At 45.4% G+C, this 27,487-nt stretch overlaps 1 long non-coding RNA gene across 1 annotated transcript; it reads left to right on the top strand.

Moving 5' to 3' along the window:
• LOC125128928 (uncharacterized) lies at positions 1-27,487 on the top strand. Its single transcript, XR_007135351.1, has 3 exons — positions 1-269; positions 25,821-25,992; positions 26,366-27,487. It is a non-coding gene; the product is annotated as an uncharacterized LOC125128928 (long non-coding RNA).

Here is a 27,487-nt window from a genome sequence, read left to right on the forward strand (position 1 = left end):
TTCAAGCATGCATGTCTTGTGGGAGACTGGACTGCTCTAGGGTTCCCAGTTAATCCAGCAGGATCTCTGCTCCCATTCCAAGCCCTGAAATGTCCATTTCGAGTCTTAACGGGAAGGCTGAGAGGTGAGGCAGACTTCATCCCGAGGGAAGAAGGACCCAAGACAGTGCCTTACCCCAAGCTGCATCTCACCCAACCCCAGGATGCGTGCCCTCACCCAAGCTGCTTCCATTCTTCCCAGAAGAGGTGGTGCCTGCGCTGCCAGTCTCTGTAAGTCCCTTCTTGCCAGATTTTCAGGAATCTGGTCTCAGCATCTTCCCTTGTTCACCAGTGTCTGCATATACTGGATGCTCAATAAATACCTGTCCAGTAAGTTAGTTTCAGGTCTGTTACCCTGTTCCTCTGCAGAGCTGTGGCTAGACAGCGACTTCATACATCTGGCAGGCAAGGTGGAAGATAGGGGAGAGGGGTGGGCAAGGGGACCCCTAGACAGGTGTGATACTGCTTGGTTCTTGCAGCCTTCCTGCCTTTCTTACAAATGCTGAAACAAGGCACAGGGAGGTGAGGGGACTGCATGCTCAGATGCAGCCTCTACATGACCTGTCCCTCCTCTTTAATTACTCCCTGTGGCTTACCAAGTCCTGTCTCCTTAGCTTGGCACCCACAGCCCCTCCAGACCCTCCCCTGAGGGTCTTAGCTCTCCAATCTCAATTCCCCTCAGGCCCTACACCGTCCACTCCTACCCACTAACATGCAAATACTTTGGGTTCCTCTCCCTCTATCAACCTTCTCTTTTTTCCCTTCTTCATTTGAGAGACTTCTGCATTTGGATTCTGCCCCCACCACCTCCTCTGAGAAGTCTTCCTGGGGTGCCTCTAGGCAGGCTTAGAGGTGACTTGTCCTTGAGTCGCACAGTGCCCAGTGGTTTTCTCTGTCTCTACCAGGGCACTTGCAGTGGTGTTTGGGGGGTTACCTGGCTCTCTCCCTGTCCTTCCTGGGAGATCTTTGAGAGAAAGGATCTTATCTTTCACCTCAACTGCCCGCCAGCCGGCAGCCGGCAGCCACAAAGCAGAAGCTCAAGGAATGTTGAATGACAATAGCAGCTAATAACTAACCAGGCACTTAAAAAAAAAAAAAAAGCTCTTTGCATATCTTAACTCTTATCTTAACCTGAGGAAGGAGATTATGGAGGTGTTTATTATTTTTAAAGTACGTGTTTTATAACCATCATGATAGGAGGAAACAAGGCAGGGAGGGGCAGAGGCTGGAGCACAGGACCACAGCCACCACCTGCAGCACCTCCGTGACCTCCAGCTGCCACCCTCTTCCCAGAACCTCGTCCCTCTTCCACTCTCACGCCAAGGTCCTTCTTGCCAATCTCAGGAATGTTCCCCCCTTCACAGGCTTTTAAAACTGTAACTGTCTCTCCAGACCCAGTCACATTTTCCATGACACTTTTTCTCTGTCCTCTGGCCCAAACAACTGCTCCTGACCTCTCATAGCTTTAATAGCAGCATGTCGCATTCTTTCTTCTCTTCTCTCTTATTTGTGTCATAACATCGCAATCTTTCCAACAGAAAGGATGCGATGTGCTCTTCCAGTCTGGGGTCCGGAGTCTGACATTCTTTTTGTCTTCCCTGCCTTGTGCCCAGCAGACTGTTTGGGAATAGAAATGCTTAGTAAATGCTTACTGATACTTGGAACAAAACACCCAGAGGTTCCATCACATCTTTGCAGATGATCTTTGCTATTTGCCGTCATCCAAATGGTAACCCCCGCTGTGGCTCCATTGCCAGATGCATGTGTTCTGATCTCGGGGTACAGAGACAGACCAGGTCTGGGGATATTTGGGTACACCATGAGGTTCTTTGTCCCATTGTCTGCAGATCTCTGAGTAACTGGACTCTTTCTTTTCCTACCCTTCCTCTGATTTCCTTTCTTGACCCCTGGAGATAGAGGAGTTGTTGATTTAGTCTAAAACAGTTAAGGAGAAAAAAAAAAAAAAAGGAGTTCCCGTCGTGGCGCAGTGGTTAACGAATCCGACTAGGAACCATGAGGTTGCGGGTTCGGTCCCTGCCCTTGCTCAGTGGGTTAACGATCCGGCATTGCCGTGAGCTGTGGTGTAGGTTGCAGACACGGCTCCGATCCTGCGTTGCTGTGGCTCTGGTGTAGGCCGGTGGCTACAGCTCCGATTCGACCCCTAGCCTGGGAACCTCCATATGCTGCGGGAGCAGCCCAAGAAATAACTAAAAAGACAAAAAAAAAATAAAATAAAATAAAAAATAAAACAGTTAAGGAGTTTGAGTTGTACTAAAAGAGATACATAAAATACAAAGGGGGGGGGGGAGCCAGTACTATAAATCAAAAGAAATCCACACCTAGACACATTGAAATCATACTATCAAAAGACAAAAAGAGAATCTTGAAAGCCAAAATAGAGAGAGTAAACAAATAAACAAACACATCATGTGTAAGGAAACTTCAATAAGAGTAACAACTGACTTATCAGAAATTATGAAAGCCAGGATGTGAGATGGTATACTCAAAGGGCTGAACTAAAAAGACCATAAACCTAGAAAACAATCACTCAAAAATGAAGGCAAATTTAAGACATTTCAAGACAAAAAACCAAAAAACAAAAAACTAAGACAATGAGTTACCAGTGGCCCTTCCCTACAAGAAATACTAATATTTTCAGGTGGAAATAAAAGGACAGAAGATAGTAATTTTTATCCACATAAATACACCAGCTTAGGTAACTACATAGGTTAAATATATATGAGACTACAAATATATTTTTGTTTGTAACTAATTTAGTCTATCTCATTTGAAAAGCAATGACATAAAGCAATATTTTTTATGATTTTTATTTTTTCCCATTATAGTTAGTTTATAGTGAAAGCAATATTTATAAAACTGTGTTTATGGACTTAAAATGTATAAAGGTGTAATTTGCATGTCCATAATAGCCTAAAAGAGTGGGAAAGAAAAAAAAAGGGGGGGGGCCTAGGAAAGCAAACTGTGGATCAGCTGGGGAATGGGCTCTCGTGTGTCACCTCTGTCTTTCTGGGGATCTCCTCATGATGGCCCAGCATCCCCACAAGACCCATGGACCAGCCTCTTTGAATGAGCCCATCAGAAGCCCAGAGGATGGGAGCTGAGAGGCCACTTACTATGTATGTGATGGAGCTGGTCAATTTCTCTCTAGATTTCAGTCTCCTCCATGAAAAATGGAATAATAATGTCTAGCCTATCTACCTCATTGGGGTTTGTTGCATGGATTCAATGAGAAAAGCACAGGAGAGTACTCTCTGGACAATAGATATTATATTCATTCATTTGATAAGTATTTATTGAGCACTCGCTATGCACCCCACACTGAGCTTAGTCAATGAACATACATCAGAGGGCATGGTACCAAACACAGGTACTTCCTGCTATCTTGAAGCCTGTGGTCCTTTGGGGAAATGGTTTTCATCAAAGGATCACTATTGTGTGACTGGGAGAGGAAGAGGGTCCCATAAGAGCAAAGTGGCAAAGAAAGAGATCACAAGGCAAGCTTCGTTGCTGCTGTTGAAACCTAGGCAGTGGTTTTCAAATTTTGAATTGGGAGAGTCACCCAGGAAGTTCGTTTAGCTTGTAGATCCCTCCATCACGTCCCCAGGGAGTCTGATTTAGTAGGTCTAGAATCCCTTCTGGATATTTTTAGCATGCTCCTCCTGCAAGTGGTTCTCCTGCAAACACTTGGTCAAATTTTAAGAAAGGGTGAGTGCCTTAGTTGGAGACTGATGCCTAAGGAGGTCTCCAAGGACAGTCATTTCTAACCTGACTCCACTCCCAGCCTTTTCTGAAGCTTGTTCGGTGAACCAGCAGGGTTTCCTCCTTGCTTCAGCTACTTTGAGTTGGGTTTCTGTGACTTAAAAACACCACCTCCTGGCTAATTTAAGTCCCTTCTGATGTCTGCAAGCCTCTCTCATGGACTCTGCTGGCTGGCGGCTGAATACACAATCCACAGGGGGACATCAGGTTCTTTTGTTGGAAACAACATTTAGCATCCTTATCCATTTTCAGCGCCCCCCCCACTCCCCCTTTGCAACTTCTCAGGCTCATCTCCAAGCTTTTGGGGAGCATCTGTGATATATGTAAATGCACATAACAGGACCATCAGCAACTAATCATGAAATACTAATTTCTGACCAAATAAGACAGCTACCCGTGCCAATGACTAAAGACAAATAATTTTGGTCAGATAAGAACTCCACATCACCAAACCACCTATGACAAGGGTTAGGTATTTGGATTCCGGAGTCAGACTACCTGGATTTGAATCCTGGTTCTGCTTTTCCCCTCTGCCAGCCCCATGATGGTGGACTAAGTCACTTCACTTTTCCGAACCATAGATTTTTCATTATGAAAATGGGTATAATGAATAGGCCTTATAGCATTAGTTTGTTGTGAGGATTAGATGAACGATTGATTGTATGTAAAGAATTTAGAACAGTGCCTGGTACCCAATCAGGGCTCAAAGAATATGAGCTAACATTATGTGGATTGAAGTAGACTTGCAATGGCCGTCCCTACATAGGGTTTCCTCAGTCCAGTGACCTCTCATCCACACCAGGAAATCTTGTTGGTAATTGCATTTCCCTTTCTCCTGCTTATGAATTCTATTTTCCATCTCCACATACTAGTTACCTACAGTTTCCTAGAACTTAGGCCTCCTTAACATCCTCCTTTTCTGCCAGTTCAGTGCCCTCTCCTTTTCATGAACGCCCAGTCTCTCTGATGTACTTTCCCGTAAACTCAGGCTCCACCTTGAGCCTCTCACTGTGTCTGTCTCCTCCGTGGTCCTGGGAGCACCCAAGGATCATAGAGGAAACTCCATGCACCCCCAGCCCCCCGGCACACACCCACATGACCACAGCACCTATCTGCCAAGCACTGGCTAGCTAATGACAGAATTTGTGCCATTCTTCCTCAAGTCCTTGAATCTTGATTCCCTTACCGGCATGTTAAGGATAATAACACCAAGTTAATTGCATCGTGGGAAGAATCGAAGATGATGCCACATGCAAAGCCCAGCTTAGTCAATAGTATTGACTATTGTAATGACTTTTATTATCCATGTCTGTAGAGAAAACAACACAGATGAAAGGTCCACATTTTCACACACACATGAACCTGTTTCATTTGAAGACTCTGGAAGATGAGGCCAAAACTTGGCCAACAAAACTGACTGCTGGCCACAAACCCTAGCTTGGCATGATGAGGGCTGCACATTACCGCCTGATCTGGTTGGAAGAGCCCAGGTACCAGTCATTACCATCACTACCATTTTGCTCTAGAACTTTCTCTTTCTCATAAAATAAACATAACATTAAAATTACCGTCTTAACCACTTTAAAGTGTACATTTCAGTTGCGTTAAGTACGTCATTGTGCACCCAGTCTCCAGAACGTTCCATCTTGCAAAACTACAACACTGTATCATTTAAACAACTCTCCATTCTCCCCTCCTCCAGCCCCAGGCAACCAGCCTTCTATTTTCTATTCCTATGGATCTGACTAGTCTAGGTACCTCATATAAGGGGAAATCACACAATATTTGTCTTTTTATGACTAGTGCATTCACTTAACATAATGTCCTCAACTTTCATCCAAGTTGTAGAATGTGTCAGAAATTTCCTTTTAAGGGTTGAGTAATATTGCATTAGATGTATATGCCATATTTTCTTTATCCATTCATTTGTCAGTGGACACTTGGGTTGCTTCCACCTTTTGGCTATTGTGACAAAAGCTGACACGAATATGAGTGTACAAATATCTCTTCAAGACCCTGATTTCAATTCTTTTGGGGATATACCCAGAAGTGGGATTGCTGGATCCTGTGGAAGCTCTATTGTAAATGTTTTGAGGAATGGCCATACTGGTTTCCACAGTAGCCGCACCACTTTTCATTTCAGCAACAATGAACCACGGTTCTCCACATCCTTGTCAACACTTGCTGCTTTTGGCTTTTTTCAATGATAGCCGTGCCCATGAGTGTGAGGTGCTCCATAACTCCTGTAACCTTGAACTCCAAGGGCTTCTCCAACCAAGGACAGGCTTCAGAAGCAGATTTCCAAGCACTCCTTCAAGGCAGTGGGCAGAGTCTTGACCGAGGTAGCCCAGGCTCCACGCCCAGGCCCTTAAATTCATTTATCCTTCAGAACTACTCTAAATATTAGTAATTTCATTTTACAGGTGAGAAGATAGATCAGAATGGTTAAGCAGCCTACCCAAGAGCACATAGCTGGAAAACAAAACAAACAAACAAACAAACAAACCCCACACAATTGCACTGGGCCCTACACCAGTCGGCGCATAATAATTGTCATGTGTCAATATCCACGCTGTACTCCCTGAGTCCAAGGTGACAACCCTCCCTCTCTGATTCGCCTGAAGCAACACCATCTCGGGGTTCGGCTCAGTGGTCCCTCCCCCAGCTGTTGAGGGGCCTGCTGGTTTGGATGAATAGGAAACAAAGCAGATTGCATTTATTATTTAACCAGGCTCCCTGGTGCACCTGCTGTAGCATTGGGTGCTGTTTATGATTGCAATAAAATGTACGGTTCCAAGCATTAGAGGGTTTATAAGAGTTTCCTTCAACTCAGACTGAGGGAGGGGCAGGCGTCAGCAGATGGGGTCCCTTGGAGTAGGACCTGCTCACAGACAGGACTGTTGAAATTTGATGCATTGGGCTTGGCTCTGCCTGACCTTTGTGCAAACAGCAGCATTTACGGACCTCTCCCTGGGCAGCAGCTGGGTGGGGTCACTCAGATACACAGTGTTCTGTACAGAGGGACAAAGTGGGAGGTAAGACAGGGTAGGCTGCCCTGGATCCCATCTGGAGAGAACTGGTCCCGCCTGACCCCGGCTTATAGAGTCAGCCAGCCTGTTCTACCTGAAAGTCTTGGTCCCAGACACGGGTAACTTAACTGCACCCTGAGGAATTACTGATCCATCCAGGCACAGCCTTAGTAGAAGCAGTGGGAGCCTGGCAAAGTGAGCACGCATGGACTCCATGTTTGCCTCCCAGCCACGGGTTAGCGATACTTGATTGCCCCATGCTTGTTACGTTCTTATTTCAGAGGTGACCGTCATACTGTGACCTGATCCCAGAGGGGCCAGAGGTCAGCCCCATCAGAGTCCAGTGAGAAGGACTAAGCAGTGCTTCTGGCCCAGCTCGAGGTAGCATCTTGGAGCAGGAAGGGGACAGGGAGGGGGAGGCTGGGCTTTGGACCCCCACTACAGGTCTTGGAGCCAGAGGAACTTTTCTTGGTAAGGTCCACAGCTGACTTGGCTCGGACAAAAACTACACAGATAGCACAACTCACAAGCTAAAAAATGAGGTGAGGGAAATGCAGAACTCTGAAGGAGCTCATGAGCTTCTGTAAGAGAGAAACGACGAGGGCAGAACATGGGGTTGGTTAAAGGCGTGAGGAAGCGACTGGCTGTAGTTTCAGTTTATCAGTAAAATAGCTATTAAGGTTTACCTTGGGCTAATGGGAAATATTAATGTGAGTGCAACCTTTGAGATGTATACTTTAAAAATATCCCATCATGGAGCTACCACTGTGGCTCAGCCTGTTAAAACCCAACATAGTGTCCCTGAGGACGCAGGTTTGATTCCTGGCCTCACTTAGTGGGTTAAGGATCCAGTGTGGCCACAAGTGGGGGCATAGTTCACACACATGGCTTGGATCTAGCGTTGCTGTGTCTGTGACATAGGCCTGCAGCTGCAGCTCCAGCTTAACCCCTAGCTTGGGAATTTCCATATGCCACAGGTGCAGCCATAAAAAGAAAAAAGAAAAGAGAAAAAATCACATCTTCATATTCAGAGGCTGTATGTATATATGTGCATGATTGAAACCTCGACCCTGGCCTCTGAAAGCTGGAGTTCAAGTCCAGATTCACCCACACACTGTGAGCTTGTATAAGTGGCTTTGCCTCCTGTAGTTTTCATTTTTAATCTGCAAAAAGTGGAATAGTGGTCCTCACTGCAAAGCCCTGGATACACTCACACACCGCACACTGCTTGGGCCAGAGTGAGCTCTCAGGAAAAGTTTGCAATTATCACCAAATTCCAAACCAGGCAGGGCTAATAAGAAAGCAGAGGGGCACCCATGTGCAAGGCACTGGGCCAAATGATATGTGTGAATTCATAATAGTTAATCCTTAGGACGATTACCCAGGCAGCTATTACCCCCATGTTACAAACGAGGGAGGAACGAAACAGCATCCCAGGCAGAGGGCTTGCGCCACCATCAATCCAAAGCAAGGTGAGTTGCTGCACAGTGGAGGAGCACACATCCCTTTGAACTGGCTCCACGTCTACGCTTGCTCCAGAAAGTACAGCAGGACTCATCACTGAGAATTCATCATTCCACGCTGGTTCAATGGGATGGAGATGGATCCCTTTCTCATGTCTGGTGGCTGCTTCTATCACGTCAACAGAATGGCACCGAGGCGCCCAAATCTCCCCAGACAGGCTTTTTGTGGCATCAAAGGTGGCTCCCAAGAGTGCTCAGCAGCCTGGGGCTGCCATGGGAGGCCTCAGACCCCAGGGATTAACATGGAGCAGAAGGAGGTTGAGGCGAGGTCGTGGAGTGAGAACCATCACTTCCTTGAAGGATGCGCTCTGGAAAAGGGAAGCTGGGGGCCCAAAGGAAGAAAGAAAAAGGTACCTGCATCTCTCTCTCAAGACATTTTCACACAGGCTCAGGTGCCTTCACCTTCAGCTCCTATTTAGACCTAGTGATGCAATAGGACCTTAGTCCTGGGAAAGACACAGAGGCTGACTGGTCCAGCCACACTGTTTTCCTAATGGCTCTGAAAAGGCAGGTAACCTTCCCCGGGGGGTGACATGGCTAGCTGGTGACAAAGTTCAGACTGGAACCTCGGTTCCCTCATTCCAGGTGGAGTGTTATTTCCATCTCCTGTTATGGCTCCCCAGTGGCTTGTTTTCGAGCCCTTCCTACAAGACTTTGTCCCTGGCCTTTGGCGAGCAGCAGGAGAGGGGCCCTGCACCTGGGGAGCCCGGGGGGAGAGGGGGGACTACAAGTTCCTTTCCTTCACTGCAGTGGGACAGCTGGAATCAGAGCATGAACATGTTGCGTGTGCCTTGGTGCTGTCTAAACCAGCCCTGAATACTAACCAGGGTGCTTGGATGGAGCTAAAAATAACTGGCTAATCACCACCGGGAAGAATTAATAAGGACTCAGAAGAAAGGGAAATGTCTTCATATTCCATCTCGGTACAGCTGGGCTCCAGCTGGGGCCAGCCTCCTCCCGCTGCCACAGGGCAGGTAATTAGGCAGCACAGAAGCCCCAGCGCTGATGGGCTCTGGGAGGGGGCCTGCCCCAGTCTGCAGGAGGGTAAACGGAAAATGGGTTATTTGGGGTGAATTAGAAAATTGTGAACACAGAAGAAATGCGAGGCGACGGGAGGCAGGTTCTGAAGAATAAAACAGTTGTTGCGTTTTATACCCTTTCCCCTTTGAGAAAACAAAATCCTTAATTAAACAGGGAAACGTTCTTCTATTGTGCTCTGCAAACCTGCTGACCATCCTCCCTTTCCTAGAGTACAGGTGCACAGTTCTGAAAGCACAGGGACCATGTTGAAGTCAGGTCTTCCTGGCAACTGTCCTTTAGACAAGGACCAAGGTGGCCCCACAATAAACTGAATACAGGAATGGAGCCGAGCGTGTGAATGACACTCTGAAAGGTATGCCTAGAATCATTGCTTCACAGAACCCAAAAGAGTAGGAATAGGAAACAATTATTGCAACTTGGACTTGGAAGAGGTCGGTTGAGAGAAATAAAAAAAGAAATAGCATTTTGTAGAGGGCAGGGTCATATGTCAAGAGCTTACTTTCTCCAAAAGGTAAAATGGATTTAAATGAATACATAGAAATTGGTTTAAAAGATGCATGACTGACAGGTGCACTATTAAAAGCAACGGCCCGTGAGGAGGTATTTGGGAGCATATCGGGCCGTTTAAGTAAACTGCACAGCCCGCTTGCTCATTTATGCTTCCCCAGCCTGTGGGCTCGGCAAGGGCAGGTGCTGTCCAGGTATAAGAATAAAGAAGCAAAATGGGCGTTCCCATCGTGGCTCAGTGGTTAACGAATCTGACTAGGAACCATGAGGTGGCAGGTTTGATCCCTGGCCTTGCACAGTGGGTTAAGGATCTGGAGTTGCCGTGAGCTATGGTGTAGGTCACCAACACAGCTCGAATCTGGCATTGCTGTGGCTGTGGCTGTGGCCCGCAGCTTCAGCTCCAAATGGACCCCTAGCCTGGGAACCTCCATGTGCCGTGGGAATAGCCCTAGAAAAGGCAAAAGACAAAAGACAAAAAAAAAAAAAAAGAAGCAGAATGATGTCAGGAAAGAATGTGGATTAAAGGGGAAAAAGGAATGTGGACTTTGGATGCAGAAGATGGAATCCAGTCCGGCTTCACCAATTTTTAGCTGGATCATAGCTAAGCTAGACGTAGCAATGTAGATTTAGTTTGGCTCTTGGGGTCTTTCTTTTCTCACCTGCAGAGGATGCTAAGAACATCATTTTCTCTGTAGAGAGAAGCAAACCACCCAGCACATGTGAAAACACATCATTCATTCCCACAGGCAGCACAAACATTAATGACTTATGTGACGAAAAGGGACAGACCTGAACTGGCTGGGTTCAAGGCACAGAATGAACAAAGATGCATCTAACTGCCCAGTGCCTGCACGCATTTCCCATCACCACCCTCCCTGATTAGATAGATCTTGGCATCCAACTTTTTCTGTTATTTATTGTGACCCTGGGGCTTTCATGCCTGGGAGCCCCACTGCCGTGACCCCGGGAAGGGCGCCGTTGCTGATTTGCAAGCTGGCAGTGTTCTGGAAGTTTCTGTGTTGTTTTCCCACAGCCAGAGAGTCCCCACCCGGCTTCCTGAGTCACAGTGTCATCCCCAGGGAGGAGAGAGTGGCTGTGATTGAGACAGAGAGGCTTCAGAGGATCTTGCCTGGGGCACTCGGAAAAGGCAGATCTGGAATTTAAAAAAAATTCACTAGTCTTGAGTTGTGCCTGCTTCAAACCAGTAGATTTTTTGGGAGAGGTCTTTATCCGACATTGTTCAAAACTCCTAAACAGCATGATGCATTGAAAGTGAAAAGAGGCGTTCCCATCGTGGCTCAGGGGAAATGAATCTGACTAGTATCCATGAGGACACAGGTTCGATCCCTGGCCTCAATCAGTGGGTTAAGGATCTGGCATTGCCATGAGCTGTGGTGTAGATCACAGATGCAGCTCGGATCCTGTGGCTGACAGCTGTAGCTCTGATTAGACCCCTAGCCTGGGAACCTCCATGTGCTGTGGGCACAGCCCCCCACCCCCCCGAAAAAAGAGCAGAAATCAGAAAACAAAAATGGCAGCTGTATCACTTCATAGATGCTTGATATTATCAAATGATTGAGTGACCCTGAGCTTCATCTGGAAGGAAATGTATAGGAAACAAATTTATAAACTGTATCATCTCATTCATAGGGACATTTAATCCATTATTTGAGCTCTTAGGTAGATGGTGATTAATAAAATAGCCTGCATCAGCATAGCACTTATTCTTTTTTGGTCATGGTTATTAAAGCATAAATTAACCCATAAAATATGCCCTTTTAAGTGAAGCTATAGAATAGTTCCACCACTCCCATCATTTCCTCGTGCTCCCTTGCAGTCAGCTGCTCTTCCTACTCCAAGCCCCTGGCAATCACTGATTTTTCTATCCCTATAGTTTTACTTTTTCCAAAATTTCATAGAAATTGAATAAGGCAGCATGAAGCCTTTTGAGTCTGGCTTCTTTCACCCAGCATAATACATTGATATTCATCAAAGTGATTTCATATATTCAGTAATTCAGTCCTTTTCATTGCTGAACAGATATTGCCTTCTATGGTTGTCCCATAGTTTCTTTAATCATTTGGATTGTTTCCATGAATAAACCACTATTAACATGTGTATGCAGGTTTTTATGTGAAAGTTTTTATTTCTCTTGGGCATATACTTAGGAGCAGGATTGCTGGGTCCTTTGGTGTTTGCCTAACTTTATATGAAACTGACAGGCTTTTTTAAGTGGCTACAGAATTTTGCATTCTAGCACAGCACTTAAAAAAAAAATCTTTAAAAAGTAATCCAAAGCCCGCATGTGTCCAATTTTACTTTATTCTCCAAATAGCTCTGTGAGATAGGGATGGTAAATATTACTACCCTCCTGTAATAGGTGGGAATGTGAGGCTAAAAAGGAGAAATAATTGCTCACAGTTCACTGTGGCAGAGGCTGCTATGTCCCCAGGATGTATCCTGGCACCCGCTTTCCTTGTAGTAGAGTCTCCTGCTCCCTGTTGAGGTTTGACTGAGCACATGGTACCACCCATCAAGAGACTACATTTCCCAGCTTCCCTTGCACAGGGAGGGCCACATGACTAGGCTTTAGCCAGTGATAAATGCAAAGTCCAATTTACTTCCTAAAATCTGAATTGGCTAACTCTCCATGTCCCCTTTTCCCTTGCCTGCTGGCTGGAATATGGGTATGGCAGCAACTCTGTTGGACTTGAAGGTGACGGTAGTACAGAATAATAGGAACCTGGGTCCTGTGTCATGGGACAGAGCCGTCCTGACAGCCAGGGTCACCCAAACAGCTCTGTGTGTTTTACTTATCCCCTTGTCACTCTGGGGTCTCTTTGTTACTGTGGCTTAACATTCACCTTAGCTAATCTCATCATGCATCAGATTAAGTAGGAGTACATTACAGCTAGTTTACATAATTTCATCAATCTCGTACAGATTATTAAGGAAAAAGAAAAAAACAGCTTTGCTGGAATCGAGATAGCATTTTGACATCAATCTCCTTGAGAGGGATAGAGTAAGAGTTTCACAGGTAGTTGTAGAAGCCCCAGTAGAGGACCACAGATAGAGAGGGAAACCTAGGAAACTTTGGGAGTCCATTGCAAGTTAATGATCACTCAAGAAAGCGTCAGAACTAAGCAAGCTTGCTTGGCTGTAAAACCATAAATTAAAGCACGAGATATGCCCCAGGTCATTAAGTGAAAGATAAAATGAGGCCTACATTCAAGTTCAGCAAGATAGTGACCCTTAGGACCAAGGAGAGGAATTTAAGGCAAAGATGACATTCCAAAGTAGGAGACCCTCCTTATACAGAAACCTGAGATGGTTCAATGTATTTTTGCATATGTCACCACCCTCATGCTGATCTGAAGAAACGCCATGACAGACAGTCCTGGTTTGACCTCATAGGATCAAATACTCTCTTTTCCCCCTTCTCACTCTCCTTGGCTTAGAAACATGCCATCCACCGAATACTTGGGGCAGAGCCTCCTCTGCTGCCTGCTTGTATTGCTCACAAACATTCTATCCTAATATCTCTGTTTCTTGCCTATCACTCTGGCTTTTGCTGAATTCCTTCCGCACTGAAACACAAAGAACCTGAGCCTCCGTAAGACCAGATACCAGGTGGGTGATTCTAATTTAAAAAACTGTGGGTTCAAGTCCCAGTCTGGGTTTTGGTTCAGGTCAGAGGTGTTTTGGCCTCACCCTGATCAGCAATTTGATCACCGCTCTCAAAAAAATAGCACACACATGCCCTCCCCCAATCTCTTGTATCCATCCATCTGCTGATGGAGAGCAAGCACTTCTTTACTTATTGGCAACATCCTATTTTTTCAGTCTTCAAATCATGAGACGGAGGCCAAATAGGGCCTGACCGATAACACACAACATGCCCAGCCTGGGTCCCCAAGTCCCAGAGCAGCAGGTGAGGGAAAGGGTTAGGCTTTGATGCCATAGGTAATGGGGAGCCACTGTAGGTTTTGGAGGAAGAGTGTATTTTACTAAAAATGGTGTGAACTAATAGTGTAAATCTCACCACCAACAAATAATCATATATATAAGTGATTAGATTTCTTTGAGTGATTAATTAATTCAATATGTCTAGGACCTAAATGCAGTCTTGACGAGAGCATATAAAGCTGCTTGGAGTCTATGGACAAAGGTGAATGATAAAGAGTAATGGGTTCAAAAGCAATGCGATTCTGCTGTAGAGCCCAAGGAACTATATCTGATCACTTGTGATGGCACTTGAGGAAGGATAATGTGAAAAATGAATTTATATATATATATATATGTATGCCTGGGTCACTTTGCTGTACAGCAGAAATTGACAGAACATTGTAAATCAACTATAAGAGAAAAAGTACAAATCTTTTTTAAAAAAAGAGGACTGGGTTCAAGAAAAGGAGGTGTCGGGCAGAGTGCACGGAACTTAACTTCTATACCCTTATTTAGAATTATATAATTTTAGAACTAGATGGGGGTCTTTGAAAACATCAAAGGATGAAGAAAGAGATGGAAGAATGGAGAGTCTTGACCGAGAATCAGGACACCTGGGGACAAGTCCCAACTCTACCCCCAACTTGCTCTGGGCCCTTAGTTCAGTCATCACTCTCTCTGGGCTCCAGATTGACCAATGGTACTTCCTGATCCCAGCAAATGCTAACATTCTATCCACCCAGTGCAATCAAATAACACCTAAATCAGATATGAACACATCACCTATATTGTTCATAGTGAATCGGTGGGCTCACAATAAGAAAGGATAATTTATAGATATTCTTCTCCAACGAGGTACAGGTTCCCCTAGAGATGCTCAGCAGCACCCCCAGGAGCATAAGGAGCTACAGGACAAAAACATGGGATATCCTCTTGGAATGCCAATCATATTTGCAAGACAGGGTTTTAAATATATTTATGTGACATCAAAAATAACTACGGAGAAGAATACAATATTCTAATATGTTAAAAACATATAATATGAAATTCAAAAAACTTTTGTGCATGGGGAGAGCTTTTGGAACTACACCCAAGGATTCTGTGTATGTGTGTGTATGCATGAGCCCTGGCTCAATAGATCTGAGCAGACAGAAATTCATGATATAAATTTGCAAATTGCACTGAGCCTATGACAGAACTAATCCAAGCGAAGGGAGAGGCGTGAAGAAGTGGCACAAGTACACATTTGGTGAAAGCAGCTCATAAGGAGGCCTGGGGAATGTGGAATTGGATGAGAACTTGCAACGAGGCAGGGTGGTAGCAAGGGCCAGGGCAGAGGAAAGGATGGATGGTCCCTGTCAAGGGGCAGGTGTGACCTTTTGTCTCTGAAGTGACCCTCTCAGCCAATCACCTTTGTCCCGGTTTCATCTCCTGGGTAAGCTGTTGGGATAGCGGGTCTGGTAGGGAAGATTCAGGGAGGGCTTGTGGAGATAGGGCTTGGGAGCTGCTGGGGGAGCCGGGAAAGCTGGAAGAGTGGGCTGCCGTCCTGGTCAGCTCTCTTTCAATGCCAGAGCCAAGCCTTCAACCGTCCCCTTCCCCAAGACATTGCCAACATCCCACCCCACTCTCATAGGCATGCACACCAGCATCCCGCTTCCTCCAGCCTCTGAGGACCACCACCTCTTTGGGGGGTCCTTCCTGCCACAAGGCCAACCTTCCTCCAGACTCTTTAACTCCCTCTTCCTGTCGCCTGGACACTGCTCTCCAGTCCTTTCTCACTGGGATTTTCACGCTCACCCTCCGCTCTTGTCCCCCACCCCCCGGTCTATAGGTGTAATCACATTTCTCTCCCCACCCCCAAGACCCTCTTCTCTCTCTCTCTTTCCCTCCCCCCGGAGCTTCAGGGGACACTGCCTCTTCACTGCCTCATGTTCCAGGCACTCCACAAACCACTGCCACCAGCAGCAGGTAGACAAAACAGGTGCCAGGGGCTCTGTGGCACCAAGGTGTTGTGAAGAAAAACAATAATAACAATAAAAGAGTACAGGCATGGATGTATCCATATATATATGTGTGTGTGTGTGTGTGTGTGTGTATACATATGTATATTTAAAAATACATATTTAAATTGATGCTATCTTGGGGAAAATAAAAATTCTATTGGCCTTTATTACTAATTATAAGTTAGCATTGATTTTATTTTGATACACACATGGGGAGGACAATACAATCTTTTTAGTACTCAGAGTCTCTGTCTTACTCTTGCCCTGGAAATCAGGATTGCACCCCTGGTCATCCATGTGCCATGAAAGGCACCGCTCCCAGAGCCTTGGGCCAGAAGCCTTGGAATCACCTTACACTCTGTCATGTGTCCTCCTCATTCCAGGCAATCACCAAATAGCGATGATTGATTTGTTGACCTTGACATGCAGAAGGTCCTGGGCCAGGAATTGAACCCACGCAACAGAAGCAACCCGAGCAAGTAACAACACCGGATCCTTAACACACTGATCCACCAGGGAGCTCCAGTGCCAATTTTTTGTAAACCAGTTACATCTCAAATCTATCACATCCTCCCTAACCTTCCTGCTCCCCACCTCATCCATGACCCCATCGTTTCTGAGCTGGAGCACTAGAGGCACCCTCGCAATGCTTTCTTCCTCCAGTCTGACCTTCACACTTTGACGTCCCCACTTGAAACCAGTCGTGCATTCCCCTGCTTGTACACAAGAGACTAAGCCCTTAGCGGATCACAGGGTCTTCTAGAACCATCTCCTGTTGCATCCCACATAACTGCTCCCTGGTGGCTCCTCTCATAAGCCGCATTGTTTCCTGGCTCTGTACCTTTGTTTATATTGCTGCCTCTTTCTGGAACTTCCTTCCCATCTTTCTTCACCTGGTATCACTTCCTCCTGGAAGCCTTCCCTTAACTCCCTGGACAGGTGCCCACTCTGGACACTCTGTGAGCATCTGTGAGCATCTCCATCTTATAATTTACCGATTGCACCCGAAGCATTTGCTTACGTATGTCTTCCCAAATAAACTATGACATCTTATCCATCTTTGCGACTTCAGCCCTTAGTCCAGGGCTAAATATATATACACACATACATATATAGTGGGTGCTTAATAAATTCTGAGATAAATGTAAGTGGAATTGGACAGGAATTCAGATTGGGGGTGAGAAGGGAGGGCTTGGGGATTGCGTGGCAGGGGAAGGCGATGCGGGGTCCAGAGAATGTGTGGGCTAGGAAGGGTCAAGGAGATGCAAAGTCATGTCACAGGGAAGCTGTGTGTGTGTGTGTGAGCTTAACAGACAGAGAGGAGGAGAGAGGGATAAAAATATAAAGAAAGAGTAAGTGGAGAGGGGTAGAGAGGAAAAGGGAGGGAGGAGACAGCTGGAAAGAAAAGAGAGAGGGATGGGCAAAAAAAATCACACAGGTTGGCCCTTCGGAGAGTCATGGATGGGCACAGCTAGTACTTCGGGAAGCAACGGATGTGACGTCCACATTCGGCCTTGCTCAGGACTGGAGCTGGCTTAGAGATAAGCAGGATCTAGACTCTAGCCATTTTGTGTTTCTTTCTTGAGTTCAGGGTTCCTTTCTCCTCCCCTCTGAGCTCTTTCAGAGGCAGAGGCTTTTATTGCCTGACAGAATAAAACACTAGCTGTGCTGAAAAGCATCCTTCCGCTCAGGGAACACAGCCTCCCTATTTACTCTGTAAGGTGCTCTCTCTCCTCAGAGAAATTAGCCTTGGCTGAGAGTCCGCAGGCCTCCGGGAGGTATAATTTGCTGAAGGAGTTCAAATAAACACACCACCCAGAGCAGAGCCGTGTCCACGGCTGGAAAGGGTCCTTCACGTTCCGGAATCCGCCTGCTGAAGGGCCCCACTCCTCCCAACTGGCATCTGGAAGGGCTGACGCAGGAAAACCCCTAAAATAGGTGCAATGAGAGCTTTGCCCCTGGCATTTGTGGTCAGAGCTTGTGTAGAGTCTTTTTTCACATTGAGCTTCAGCAGCAGAAGGGGGAGGGAAAGGCTGAGTTCTGCCTTCTGAACCTGGCTTCAGACGTGGGTCTACCTGGCTCAGCCCAGCGCCAGGCATTTCGGGGCGGCCAGGTGGGCCAGGCTGGGCCGTGAGGGCACCCCGGCAGGTGGTCTGTGCCCTCCTGTGGACTTATGCTTATGCCCACGGGCATTCGTTTGAGTTCCTGCTCTGTGCAGGCACCCTGGCAGGTGGTCCGTGCCCTCCTGCGGGCATCCGCTTATGCCCTTGGGCATGCATTTGAGTTCCTGCTCCACGCGGGCACCCTGCTGGGGGCCGGCACACCAACATGCAGAACCCTCATCCTTGCCCTTGGGAGGTCACGGGATGCTGGAGGAACTTGTGCACGGAGTGATAAATGTTTTGTGTGAAGGCAACTCAGGATGTGTGGCGTCTGGGAGGAGCCACTGTCCCAGGTTTCACAGTAGAGTCAGCAGAACACCAGAGGCCCCAGAGGCCAGCCATGGACAGCGGCAAGGCGGGCAGAGGTGACATGCCATGTGTGGGCTGCCAGAAAAAGCCTGGTGTTGCCCAGGGGAGAGATGTGAGGAGGGGAGGCAGGAGATGGGGCATCCCGAAACGATGGCTCTGACTCCTCAGCCCCACAGTTTACCTTCTTCTTAGCTTCAACACTAGGGCTTTTTGGTCAAAAGATACAGATTTGAAGGTTGGGGGAAAGGTAGGAGGAAAGAGTCCTTCCCCAGGGAGGAGACAGCTAGAAAGACAGGAGAGAGGTATGGGGGAAAAATCACACAGTTTGGACCTTTTGAGAGTCATGGATGCCCACAGCCAGCACTTAGAGAAGCAAGGGATGTGACGTCACTCAGATGTGAGGCCAGCCCTCTGAGTCCCTCCGCCACCCTAGCAGGGCCTTTTTCACCGAGGATGGTGCCCTCTGGGAGCACAGAGGGGTAGCTGAAGTGGGCCAGGAGGGCAGGGCCGAAGCCACAGCAGAGCTGGGGACAGAGGGCTGGCCGAGAGCCACAGCTCCATGGAAGGCCAGGAGGGCATTCTTACTTCCCTCTCAACTTCCAGCCAACCAAGGCAGCACAAAATTATTTACTTTCCCTCCCATGATGGCTATTCCTTGCGAACATAGTTTTATATGTTTTATATCCTCTGGGTGTAGCAGAGTTGGAACATTCTGTCTTGGCAGGACGTCACTGCTTGGAAAGTATTCAAGAGAAGCTGCCCTTTCTGCCCGGGAGCAAAGGCGACCTCAGGTAGACACTGCTGCAGTCAGGCGCCTGCCGGCTGCTGCCGCCTTTGGAGGGAGGGTGGACCGCTGAGAATCGGCAAGGAACCTGCAATTACCAATTCTGGAGGAGGCGGGCAGAGGACTTGACAAAACTGGATATTTAAGATACAGTTGTTATTTGCAGGTTCTTACTGAAAGACCGTTTCAGCCCATCAGAGTTCCTCATGCAGGTGTGTGAAGGTGTTTGTTGAACAGATCCACTGCCTTCTCAAGATGAGAAAGATTGCACCACTGGGCTGGTTGCTTGTCTTTGTTTCTCTGCCTCTGGGTGTGAAGGTAGGACTTCCCAGACCCTGGAGGAGGGGATTCGATCCCACAGAGTGAGCCTGACAACCCCACAGAGGTTCCCTCCAACTGAGAGAAGAAATTTCAGTCCCCTTGGCAACCGCCAGTCTGTTCTCCATGTCCACCAGTTTTTTTCCTTTCTGTAGATAGGTTCATTTGTGCCATATATCAAGCAATGAGATCCTGCTGTATAACGCAGGGAACCGTATCTAGCCAGTCACTTGCGATGGAACATGATGGAGGATAATGTGAGAAAAAGAATGTATTATATGTGTGACTGGGTCACTTTGCTGTACAACAGAAATTGACAGAGCACTGTAAATCAACTATAATTTTAAAGATTAAAAAAATAAATATATATCATGATTAAAAAAAAATTTAATTCCCCACCTCTCAGCATTGCCATGGCTTGTTTTTCATTACTAGTGGGGAGTGGTGTGGTGGGTGGCAGGGGGAGTGGAATGTTGTCTCAAACCAGGCAGCTGGTAAACTGTATTTTGCATCTTTGTGGTGCAAATGAAACAAATCCCCAGGGATGACTGTCTAACCTGAGAACTGGAAGTCCCACTTTGACCTTCCCCTAACACTTGGGCTTCTGCTCAGCCCCCCTGAAGAGTTGGCTCTGTTTCCTGCTTACCTGTTGGCAGGTCCCATAAAACGCTACTGCTGGAGATGCAACCTGGATGTTCCAAACGCAGAGAGAAGTGGATACTTAGCATTTGCTTCTTTAATGTGCCAGAATTATTTTTTGTCTTTGTTTTTCTCTTTTGACTGATGATCAGCATCCATGCATCTTAGACCATCCTACTACAACTGTCCTTTGGTGTAACTAATATGCACTTGATGTTGTTATGACCTTGTGAAGTGACCTTGCAATCTTTCTCAGTTTCAAACTGGCTACTTATGCAAAATTCTTTTCCCCAACTCTATAACCTCCCTCAGAACCAGCACACTCTTTGGTTTCCTTGCTGGTTTTCTTTGCTAGCAAGATAGTAAACTCAGACATGTGCTCAAAATCAATTTTTCTAAGATATCCAAGGTCGTGACATTACCCAGTCCTCAGGGTACACAGGGCTACAAGGGTTTTCTCGGGCTTTTCCTTCCCAGGCATTTTCAAGTACATGGAGGACAGGTAATCTCCAGCTCCCCACCCCCTTTAGAAAAAACCTGTATAATGAGGTACCACCTCACACTGGTCTGAATGGCTATCACTAATAAGCCTATAAACAACAAATGCTGGAGGGGGTGTAAAGAAAAGGGAACCTTCCTACACTGTTGGTGGGAATGTAAGTTGGTACAACCACTATGGATAACAGTATGGAGGTTCCTCAGAAAACTAAATATAGAACTACCATATGATCCAGCAATCCCACTCCTGGGCATATATCCAGACAAAACTACAATTCAAAAATGTACATGAACCCGTAGTTCATGGCAGCACTATTCACAATAGCCAAGATGTGGAAACAACCTAAATGTCCATTGACAGATGAATGGAATAAGAAGATGTGGTACATATACACAATGAAATATTACTCAGCCATAAAAAAGAACAAAATAATACCATTTGCAGGAACATGGATGCAACTAGAGATTCTCATAGTAAGTGAAGTAAGTCAGAAAGAGAAAGACAAATACCATCTGATATCACTTAGATGTGGAATCTAAAATATGGCACAGATGAACCTATCTACAGAACAGAAACAGACTCACAGACATGAAGAGCAGACCTGTGGTTGCCAAGGGGAGGGGAAGGAGTGGGATGGACTGGGAGTTAGGGATTAGTAGATTACATTTAGAATGGATGGACAATGAGATGAGGGAACTATATCCTATTTCTTAGGATAGAACATGATGGGGATGATATGAGAAAAAGAATGTCTAAGTAGATATATGTATGACTGGATCACTTAGTTGTACAGCAGAAATTGGCACAACTTTGTAAATAAACCATACCTTAATTTTAAAACATAATTTTTAAAAATCTGTTTACTGCTCTTTGTCTTTCAAGACTCATCTCTGGGGCATCTTTCTGAGCAGCTTTTCTTGACGGACTCTCCATCCCTCCTCACCCTTCAGCCCCTCTCTCATCCCCAGCCTAGGGAATCCTTTGTGCACCTGTGACCACCTTGTTTACATCTATCATTCAACACCATGAGAAAAACACAGTTTTTAAAAACTCACCTAGATTGCTAACATACTTGCAACCTGAAAAATAAGAACAGCTAACATTGATCGAGTGCTTGCTATGCACCAAGTACCATGCCAAGAGCTACACAAATGATCTCAGTACAGTTGAACAACAGCCCTCTCACAGACACCCCTGTTGCCCACCAAAACACTAGTTCCTCCCTTCATGGCTGGCAGAACCCTCCTTCCATTTGAGTGTCTCCTACTCTTCTGAGTAACTCAAAGAAAGCTATATCTCAACTGGTCTAAACCAATTACTATGACTCCATTTCTCTTCGAGTGACTGGTTTCAGCATAGACCTGGAATGAAATTCTGGCCATGAGATATGCAGGAGTCTACAGGGGGGGGGGTGCTTCTCAATAATTCCTGGATGCCAGACACTTTGGCAATCGTTTTACAATTAGGAGGGGAATTAGCCTGAGACCAAAAAGACATAAAGAAAATGTCAGAACCAAGAAATGGAAAGGTAATTGAGTTTTTGATGGTGTCATTGATTACTGAGGTAACCAACCTAGAAGTACCAGGACTTTTTTGATGTGAGCATGTATATTTTCCTTACTGTTTAAATTGAATTAAGTTACTTAGAGCCAAAGCATCTTAATCATTGCAAAATCGATTAGACATTTCTATTATTATTTCCATTTTACAAATGAGATAATTGAAGCTCAATGAGCTTAAATAAGCCATTTACCCAAGACTAACTGCTTATAAAAAGTTAACCTGACTCTAGGATTTTTAGACATCACACAGTGCTCACTCTCTGAGAAAAGATTCCAGTTGTACTCTTTTTTAATTCTTGCTTCTAGCTGGCACATAATAGATATTTAAATACTTTTTGAATACTTGTGTGATCTGAACTTTTATGGCCGTTCTCCTCATCACATCACTGAAATATCTGAGCCTCCTGAAGAAGAACAGAAAAATATGTTTCATTTGGGTCTTGCAACACTAGCCCTGGGTACCCCAAAGAAGGAGTATTTAAAATAAGGAAGCGGGAGTTCCCGTGTGGCTCAGTAGGTTAAGAACCTGGCGTAGTATCCATAAGGATGCGGGTTCAATCCCTGACCTCGCTGATAGCCATTTGTAATTTTAGAAAAATTTTAACAAATCAGAAATGAAGAACATTCTCTCAACCTGTTAAAGTGTATTCCATAGAAAAACTACTGCAAACATCTAACTTAATGTTGGATCTCTTTTAATTTAGGGTCAAGACCATCACTGCTTCACTACTTCTACTCAGCATTATATTGGAAATCCCAGCTAGTGAATTAATGAGAGGAAAATAACTAAAAGTTGAAAAGGCGGGGAAAGAAACAAAGCTATTCTTATTCACAGACAATTGTATTATCCACAAAAAAAGAAAAAAGAACCTATAGAAACACGATTAGCATTAATTTAAAAACATTCTGCAAAGTTGCTAGATCAATATACAAGTACAGATTACATTCCAATGTACCTGCAACAATTAGAGAAGGTAATAAAAACATTTTCAATAATACCTATAAGTTTCCTAGGAATAAAACCCACAAAAAGGGGTACTCAAAATCTCTGTGAAGACAATTACCAGTTTACTGAAAAACATAAAAGAAGACCTAAATAAGTGAAATCTGAAAAGTTATGAATTGACTTCAATTACTATAAAATTTTCAGTCCTCCCCAAATTAAACTATGAATTCAACAGGAAGGAGAACAAAGAGGAGCACTGGGCTTCTCAGACATCGATGCTTGAAATAAAGGTATAGTAATTAAGATTTCAAAAGCACCGGTGGACTAGGGCTTCTCAAACTCCCAGGCGCCCAGGAATCCCCTGGGGATCTTGTTAATCACAGATCCTAATTGAGGAGGTCTGCGATGCGGCTTGAGTGTGCATCCCAACAAGCCACCGGGTGATGCTGATACTACGGGTCCATGAACCACCACTCTGAAAAGCAAAGGAGTAAATAATTCAAAGAACAGAATCAAGAGCCCAGAACGAAGCCCATGTGTTTACAAAAACTTGCTATACTCTAAAGATGGCATAGCACATCAGTAGGGAAGGTGGACTATCGAACAGCTTGGGCTGATCCAAGGTCCTTATAAGAGGGACACAGGAGGGTCAGAGTGAGGGAGAGATTTGGAGATTATATGTGTCTGCCATTGAGGTTGGCAGAAGGGGCTCCAAGCCAAGGAATGCTCTAGAAGGTGGAAAGGGAGAGGAAACTGATTCTCAGAGCCTAAAGAAATGAAGCCCTTCTGACATGTTGATTTTAGTTCAGTGAAAGCCATTTCAGACTTCTGTCCTGTAGGCTGTAACATAATGGATCTGCTGTTTTAAGCCGCCACACATTTTGTGGGATATTGTTATGGGAGCATTGCAAAACAGATGCACCACATAGCAAGGGGCATCATAAAAAAGTGAAAAAATAAGCCACAGATTAGGAGATGATTTTTGTAAAGCTTACAGTTGACAAAGAATTGGAATGGGTATATACGGCAACAAAGATAAGTCAAGCGGCCAGCTAGAAAAACCAAGGGGATGTACCAAATTCACAGAGGAGGAAATCTCAGTGACCAAGAGAAATAGGAAAAGGTACATGACCTCACGAATAATCTCAAGAAATGCAAATTAGAAAAACAATGAAATGCCATTTTACACCCACCGAAATTTTAAAATTTTGATAATGTCAAGGGTTGATGAGATTGTAGACCAGTGGGAACTTTCATAAAATACTGACAGGAGTGAACATTTTTGCAATGACTTTGGAGAGAGAAACAGGGCCATGTTTAGTAAACCTGAAGGCACGCACTCACCATGACTTAACAATTCCACCTGTATTTCATGGGAGGCACCTGAGTACTTGGAGAAACTGACAAGACCATTCATTAAGGCATTTTTGTAATACTAAACAACTGGACACAACCTAAATATCCTTCAATTGGCAAATGCATAAATAAATTATAGCATATTCCCGCAATGGAATACCACAGAGCAATTAAATCAGTGAATCAGCGCTTCTCTTATGTAACTATATACATAATCATGCCTTAGTTGGTTTCCCTTCTCTAATGTCTTCCCCATTTCTGTACAACAGAAAAGTCTCTGAAAACCTGATCATGTCTCTACCTTAGTTAAAAATTCTCAGAGTTCCTGTCATGGCTCAGTGGAAACCAATCTGACTAGCATTCATGAGGACGCAGGTTTGATCCTTGGCCTCGCTCCGTGAGTTAAGGATGTGGCATTGCCGTGAGCTGTGGTGTAGGTTGCAGACACGACTCAGATCCTGTGTGGCTGTGGCTGTGGTGCAGGCCGGTGGCTGTAGCTCCGATTGGACTCCTAGCCTGGGGATCTCCATATGCTGTGGGTGTGGCCCTAAAAAGCAAAAAATAAAAAATAAAATAGAACAATTGAGGTAGAGCTGTGTTTACTTATGTGGAACATGTGCTATGATTGACTTGGAGTGGAAAAAAAAAACCACCAAAAAAAGCAAGTTTTAGAACAATTCTTAGGGTGAACCATTGTTTTAAAATCAAAAGCAGCATATATAAAATATTCTCTTGGGCCCAGTCCAAAGATACATATGGAATGATGGCACCAAATTTTTGACAGGCTTCGTCCAGCCATGGGGCTGGGCAATGAGAGAAGCAACTTACAGTATTTCCTGAAGAGTTTAGAAAATGTTGCATTGTTTGAATTTTCAATTTTTACAAGTGCATGGTTTTTTTTTTTTTTTTTTTTTGTAAGTCCAACATGTTTTTAAAGCTGCAAAGAAGGCAAGTTGCCAGTGGGGGTGGGGCACATTTCCTGCCATCCCCCCTTTGTCTGTCCTCAGGCTCCATAGGTGCTTGGCCCTACCCACCTAGCAGTAGACCTGTGCCCCATCTCCTCCTCTGCACTGTGCCATCCCCCCCCTGCCCTCCTCCCTGTGCCCCATCTTCTTACTTGGGTCTTGTCCTCTTAGCAACTCTCCAGAATGTGTGGCTCTTTTGCAGTTTCAGGAAGCTATTGGCGTACAGTCAACCTCAAGTCAATTCATGGTAGCGGGTTTACCTCCCCACCTAGTCTAACTAAGCTCTCTGAGAAGGAAAGGAACTAACACACTTTAAAAAAAAAATTGAACTCCTGACCCTTGGCAAGTATGTCTATATACTTTAGCTCATCAAATAGAATCTCGTAAGTAGATATTTTTATCTCCATTTCACAGAACGCTAAGTTTGGAGCGCTTGTCACCTGCCCAGTGTCGCACAGCCAGAACCCAAGAGAAGCTCTGATTGGCCCCCCACTCCGAGCTTTCTGTGCCGTGGCACAGGGGACGCAAGCACATCCACCCTCCCATGTACTTCCCAGCTCATTTCTTCCCAGGTGATGAGTGCTGGGTAAGTGTTTGCATAATGATGGAGGTAGTTTATCCTTCAGCCAGCGTGTCCATTAAGTAGTCTTTGTATTCATTTTCCATGAAAGCTTCATCTTCCCAAAGCTTAAAATAGGATTGGAAATTTGCTACGTTTGACCTATTTTCACCCATTAGCAGCATGTATCAAATTAGAGAACTGAGAAGCTCTTGGAAAACGGGGGGGGGGGGGGGGGGGGGGGGGGTGCGGGGGGCACCAGGCAATCTCAGGATGGGGAGACAGGGTACCACTAAGGGCACAGGGTCCCAGGAGCATGCAGGGAGAGGAAGGAGGGGGGCTGAAAATGGCCCAGAAGTTGAGGCGGGAAAGAGAAAAGGCAAAATGTTTTGTGTGGCAGAGTGGAAGGATCCCTAGATGTCGTGGAAGAAACCTGGACACAGATCCCAGCTCTGCTGCCTGTCAGCAAGAAACGTGGGCCACACCGGTTTACCAACTCAGCCTCCCCTTCCACCGCTGAAGACTGTGAGAGGTTACCACTGTCACCAGGGTGATGACATCTTCTAAACAGACGATGTGTGTGAAAGCTGCTGGTAAAGAATGAGAAGAGTGAGGCATTGACAGTGTTCCCCATGGTCCCTTTACCCCTCTAATGATATCTTCTCTCCTTTGGATTGAAAATTTGCAGAGTCTGAAAGACAGGATGTTATGAAACTGCAGTAAGTGCTTTAGAGACGGGAATCATTTTGATACGCCGCCATCTCCTGGGACCTAGACTGATGCCTTGCACATAACAGGTGCTTGGAAAGGTTTGCTTGAATGAAGAATGAATGAAGGAATTCAACTTATCTGTTCAAGCAGTGGCCATTTGCAGTTATTGCTACCATGCCCTCAAGCCCTATAGCCTATCCAGCAGCAGAGCCCTGGAGGTAACCTCATAGGCGAGGGCAGCTAGTAGAAACTGGGCAAACATGGCAAGGAGAGTCCAGCTTATAGGTAAGAGGAGGCCCCTGAATGATCTCTTTGGGGACCATCAGAGGCCTGAGGTTGGTGCAGGAAGAGTCAAAGGCAAGAACTAGGGAAGGATGCAGGGACTTGTTGATAAATGGAGAGGAGTCTTCAGATTGTTAGAGGAAAGCAAAAGCAACAAACCAAAATAATAACGGATCCTGATCAGATGACTTTTTAAAACACCTAATACACACGCGCACACACACATACACATTGTGTGTTTATAGTCACTCTAAGTGATGATATATCTAAGGGGAATAAGGTTGTATTTGGTATTGGGGGATTAAATGTTTCGTGTGTGTGTGTGTGTATTTTCTCTAGATCCCAGTAAACATTGTCATGGCTTTCCCTCCATATGTGATAACACACATACTGTTCATTTCCAGCTGCAATTCTTGATTGGTTTTGGTACCAAAAGCACTGCTCGGGGTTGAGATGAGAGAATGATTTAGTATTAGCAAAACGTGGATTCTTTTTTTTTCTTTATCATATTCTTTTCCATTATGGTTTA

Source organism: Phacochoerus africanus, chromosome 6 (genome assembly GCF_016906955.1).
Source record: "Phacochoerus africanus isolate WHEZ1 chromosome 6, ROS_Pafr_v1, whole genome shotgun sequence".
NCBI classification, from domain to species: Eukaryota; Metazoa; Chordata; class Mammalia; order Artiodactyla; family Suidae; genus Phacochoerus; species Phacochoerus africanus.